The sequence below is a fragment of the Pteropus vampyrus genome, unplaced genomic scaffold (genome assembly GCF_000151845.1).
Source record: "Pteropus vampyrus isolate Shadow unplaced genomic scaffold, Pvam_2.0 Scaffold567, whole genome shotgun sequence".
NCBI classification, from domain to species: Eukaryota; Metazoa; Chordata; class Mammalia; order Chiroptera; family Pteropodidae; genus Pteropus; species Pteropus vampyrus.
In genome coordinates, this window is record NW_011889348.1 from 173016 (window position 1) to 178824 (window position 5809).

The following is a 5809-nucleotide window of genomic DNA, read 5'->3' on the forward strand; positions in this document are numbered from 1 at the left end:
GACTTGGGAAAAAAAATAAAAAGACTTTCGTCGTCTTGTGTACGGGGCTAAGAGCACACGACACACACCGCACATTTCAGCCCCGAGAACGAAATCGTCTGGGACGCTCGAGAGCACCGCGCCAGGCGGAACAGCGCCCTCCAGACGTTCCCGTCCACCCAGAGCCCGTGACCGCGGCCTGATGTCGGGGAGGCTCTTTGCAGACGCGATCCAGCAATGACGCGGTCGCTCTGGGTGCGCGTGGTCCTCATCCAACGACCGGCTCCTTGCAGGGAGACAGAAGCGTGCACGAGGACGTGCAGACACACAGGGAGCGGGCTGCACGGAGACAGAGGTTCTGGCCAACCGCCCGCGGGAGGAGAGAGGAACCCACTTCCTCAGCGCCTCCTGGAGGAACCCGCTCCGCCAGCACCCTGAGTTTGGACGTCTGGCCTCCGGACTGCGAAAGAGCGGCTTTCCGTTGTTTTCAGACACCCAGCTTGTGGCCATTTATCACGACAGCCTTGTAATACAAATACGCTGTCGTACGTCGCCTTGGGCACACCGTCTTCAGTCAGACTTTACATTTTACCCAAGGGAATCGTGGTGACGCTTATTCTGAGACTTATAGGTGCCTCGGGAGAGCCTTGGCCTCCCAGCCTGGCCACATGACCAGGTGGTGGACTCAGAACACGGAAGACTGTCGCCATCTCTCTTTCTGGAGCTGTCCCCGGGCACAGCGCACCGACAGAAGCTCACGATTGTAAGCAGCACCTGGGACCCAACCTGCCTCCTGGAACGTGCTGGTGAACTTGTACGTCTCCGTAACAGATATTCGCTGCATCTCAAGATTCCGTGGATGGTGACGAGGCCATAGGTCACTCACCGGTTTCTGCCCGGGGCAATCAACGGGGAGGACAAAGTGGCCCAGGGCCGAGCACAAGGCAAAGGGGCCAGGAAAAGCGAGAGAAGCCAAGTCCTGGACTTAACCCGACCTGGACAGAGAGGGGAGCAAAGGGGCTGAGGGGAATGGGGGGGTCCAGGGGGGCGGGGAGGCCGAGGGGGGCGGGGAGGCCGAGGGGGGCGGGGAGGCCGCCCTGCCGGCCTAAGGGCTTTGGGGACAGACGCCTTTGCCGGGAGCTCAGGGGCCCTGTTCTCTGAGGAGGACGAGAGCTGGAGGGTGACGTCCGTGCAGTCTGGACACGTGGTCCAGGCTGAGTTTAGTGGGCCCGCTGTGTCCCCCAGAACCAGCAGTGGGGGGAAAGCGGAACCTCCATCACACTGCAGAATCGTGGGGTCCCTGGAACAGCCTGGCCACTTCGGGGGCTCTGTCCAGGACCCCAGGGCTCTGCAGATGGCCGCAGATGCACTTAGCCATGGGTCATTTCCTTCTGGGATATTTTACTGATTTTTGAAATATTCATTCTGATCCACTTAGTTTGGTTTTCTTCTTCAGAGACTCGAAGTTGCTGTGTTGACTCTCCTTTGCCTGTCTCATTAATCACAGGAGCATCTACAGATGCTTAAAACGTAAAAGGCAAATGTGTTTTTATTCTATAGGCCTCGTCCCCAAAGTGAAGTGCACGCTCTTCGAATAATATTCTTCCCCTTCTTTTAGTTTCTATTTTTGTTTGTACTGTACAGTAAATTGATTTTTGTTGTGGCAGTACACGTATAATTTATGAACAAGTAATTATTCGTGTGTCAGATGGATGGTCCCTCAGAAGTTCGGGATGATCTTGGGGTGCGTATGGGACAACTGGGCACAGAGGCTTCGAGAGGTCTGAGGCCCACGGCCAAGAACCACTGCTTTCAAAATCTGGCCAAAAGTCTTGCACACCTAGTTGTTCAGTAACTATTCACTGATTTACCTTGGAAGGTCTTTCAATAGATGTAATAAACATATATCTCAACTTGGCAAAAAAGGGGCGGAAATGTAATTTGAGTAACAGTATTCAAATAACTCAAGACCCATGCTTCATCTCTGCCCTGTATAATAGCGATTACTTTTTCTTTGATTTTTCTTACTCTAACCCTTAATTGCATAAAAAGAAGCCTGCAATCCTAAATATCCAAAAGGGAATTATCTAGGTGCACCGATTTGCTACAGCAATTTTTGTTTTGTTTTAATTCGTCTAGTTTTTTAATACACAATATAAGTCGTCACCCAAATCAGTTCTTTGTTTTAAGGCTACGTGTGTGATTCCCACCAGGTAGCTCTCCTCTACCTGCTACACACAAATCGCAGGTCAAAAACAAAACGGAACGACCTCAGTAGCAAAACCGACAGTTTGTGGCACAGATAAACGTCACCCTGGTGACCAATACCTTAGACTTCAGCAAAGGGACCAGAGGAGATGCCCGCCTGAGTGTGGGATTGTGAATCCTTTTCAGAGCCGATCTATGAGGGGAAAAAAGTCTTCTTGTTTTGCCATTTAGTTTTTCCGTTGAGGGTTTGGATACTTTTTCTTTCGTTCATGTGATTGGGTTTCAATCAACGCTGACTATTATGTTGTTTCCTACAGTGAATGCACGGAACTGTTTTGTTTAAATCATGTTACTCCATTAAAAAGAGGGACTACATATCCAGTCACACCACCCGCAGGTGGATCCGTTTCCACCGGTTTAGTGCGTTAGCCAACCCGCTCCCCTGCCCCACTGGTTTCAAAGACGCTGGTTTGAAGCTAACGTACAGATCAACGGGAATGTCACCTAGACCCAACCGTGCAGATTTCAGTCTCTCTGTCACCACTGTGAATTCAGTTTCTCAGGGAACTTGTAAAAGTCCACCTTCCCTTTAAACATAGAAACCCTCTCTGTTAAAATGTGCACGACACTGAGTCTTCTCGAATAAAAAATAAAAATCTCTGTAATCCTTCATGATGCCACTGTGATTTCTAAAATTAACTTCACGCGGCTATGCCGTGGACTCGTCCCTACGCGGACCCGTGAGTGAGAATACTTTTTCCAGCAATCGAGGTGCCTGAGCCGCACCCCCACCCTATTCCCAGCCCCCACGTTCGCCCTCAGCTCTGAGCCTCCGGGTCTGAGTCAGCCATGGGAGGGAGAGGCCTCAGAGCCTCCTCATGCTGCTTTTCAAATTAGTGACTCACATCGTAGAACAATAACTAACATTTAAAAATGTTACGTATGTGCCAGACACTTTTTAACATTTACAAAAGTCACTTGTAAACATCGAAACCAACTAAATACCTAAGAAACGTTAAAATCACAAGGCTAACAGCTCATCGCCCAACTCCGGCCACTGCAGTCTGATCTGAGCGCGTTTCATTCCAGGTTGAAATGTGATTCCACTGTGAGTCATGGTCATTCATCTCCTAAGACCGTCGGGTCGCTTTTATTTCAAAGGTCTAAATGACCTACTTATGGAACAGGCAGGTAAAGAACAATAGAGAGGTAAGAACTGCCTCGCTGAAGCATTTAAACAGAACAGGGCGAGAAGGGGCACCTGCCGAGGCACAAAGAAACCAGACGGGGGTTGCGGGGGGGGGGCTCTCGGGCAAGCGTGCGTGGGGACACTGCGTGTGGCACGCGTCCTTGGACGAGCCATCGGGCCTCTGAAGCTCCTTTTTCAAATAAAGGAAGTGGGGTGGAGATCCATAATGTCTAAGACCCCTTCCGGTGGTAAGTCACACAGTCCTTTGATTTAACGCCATCAGTGCGGGATAGTGCTGGGCAACCGCGCCCGTTGGATCTGAGGGAGAGCTCAGGGAGGCTGTTTATTATGCACCTTTTATGGCGCTGGAACCCTGGCGGGAACAGCTGCCCTCCACGCAGTCACCGTGGCCTTCCGGTCATGAGTGCCACTGGGGGGCACGCCCTCCCTGCACTGACAGAATGAGAAAGAACGAGGCGGTGGATGGATGGCTCAGCGAAAGGCCGGGCTCAGAGCTGTTTGGGGACCGTGGCTCGGGAAAGCTGAGGCTGGCCACGTCGCTGAGTTCTGACCTAGCTGCTGCCTGGCTGTGTGCAGATGGGAGCAGTGAGCCGGTCGCAAGTGACAGGTGGGGCATGGGGAAGCCGGGGCCCACCCTCCAAGTCTCCTCAAGGGCTGCCCAGTCTAACGGCCAGAGACTGTGGCTGGCTGCCCAGCGAACTGTCATCTGCTGGCGTCGTTTTGATGGCCCCCAGCTGCAGGAAAGTCTTAATCATGGGTGCCCAGAAGTAGAGCTGAGACTCGCTGGGCCACTTAGGGAGTCACCCCGATGAGGTCACCACACCCAGATTAGAACGCTTTCCAGTTCTAAAACTGTGATGGGCCGAGCAGACGGCGCAGCCCGCTCCACGGGCCTTTCCTGCTGAAGTGGGGACAGCGGGCAGGGCGCCTCTATGTAAGGGACAGGCACGGGCTACAGAGAAGCGTGATTCGCGTGCACGTTTTGCCAGCTTGGCTGCGCTCTCATTTACATGCCACGAAATTCATCTGCATTAAGTGTACAGCTCAAGGATTTTTAGCAAATGCACAGAGCGGTGTGACCAGCCCACGACCTAATTTTAGACCATTTCCATCACCCGGAAGATATCTGTTTCATGCAGTCTGTTCGGTGTGGCCTGTTTTGCAGAATCCCTCTTGGAGGCACTCAGCCCCGCCGGCAAGTTACACTGTATCAAGAGTTTACTGGATTTTTTTGCTACCTCCAAGGTCACCGTAGACAAGTAGCCAAATGTAACCCCTACTACTCCTTAACTTTGTAACATTTTTTATGTCTCATCCTTTATCCTCCCAAACACAGTGAAACGCTCCCCACCACCCATCTGGCCCTCAAGCCCCTGCCACCCACCTCGCCCCTGTGGTCCAGCCCTACCTCGACTTCCCACTGTCTCTCTTACTGCTTTTTTTTTTTTTGATGGTAAAATATATATAATATGAAATTTAACATTCTATTCATTTTTGTGGCATTAAATACATTCACATTGTTATACAACTATCACCAACATCATCTCCGGAAACTTTTCATCCTCCCAAACTGAAACTCTGTCCCCACTAAACGCTCACGGGCCATTCCTCCCTGCCCTGGCACCCGGCCTCCCGCCCTCTGTCCCTACGATCTGACTGCTCGAGGGACGTCGCGTGAATGGAATCAAGTCGTAGTCACCTTTTTCCAACCAGCGCATTTCACTCAGCACGATGTCCTCCAGGTTCATCCACACTGTGGCATGTGGCAGGATTTCTGTTCTTTTTCAAGGCTCAGTAATGTTCCGCTGCGTGGATGGACTGCGTTTCGTGGACACTGGGTTGTGGCCCCGTGGCTGCTGTCTGTGGCACCACCAGGAACACGAGCGCACACCTCTGTTCTGCATGGGCTCTTTCAGCTCGATGCTCGGAGGCGGGATCGCTGGACCACACGGTACGGCAGCCCCCTCACCTGCGAGGACGCGTTCTGAGACCCCCCAGTGGGCGCCGGAAGCCTCGGAGAGTACCAGAGCCTGCGTGTGCCATGGCTTTCCCTGCACAGTCACACCCGTCACAAAATCGCTCTCTCAAGATATCTTACTGTACTGTACTCATTTTTTTTTCCACATAAAGGAAGGACTCGATGGCTTCTGTCTGGAGTGTCCAAGCTGCCAGCATCACTGCTCCTGTGTTTTGGGGCTTTAATCACTGAAAATCAGGGTGACTTGAACGCAAGCTCTGTGACGCTGCAGAAGCTGATGTGATCAGCGAGACGGCTAAGTGACGGCTGGGAGGGACTGACTGTATGCCACGAGGGGATGCTGGACAGAGGGACAGTTCACGACCCCCGCGGGACGGGGCAGGATGGCCCGAGATTCCATCACACTCCTCAGAATGGCACGCCATTTACGACTG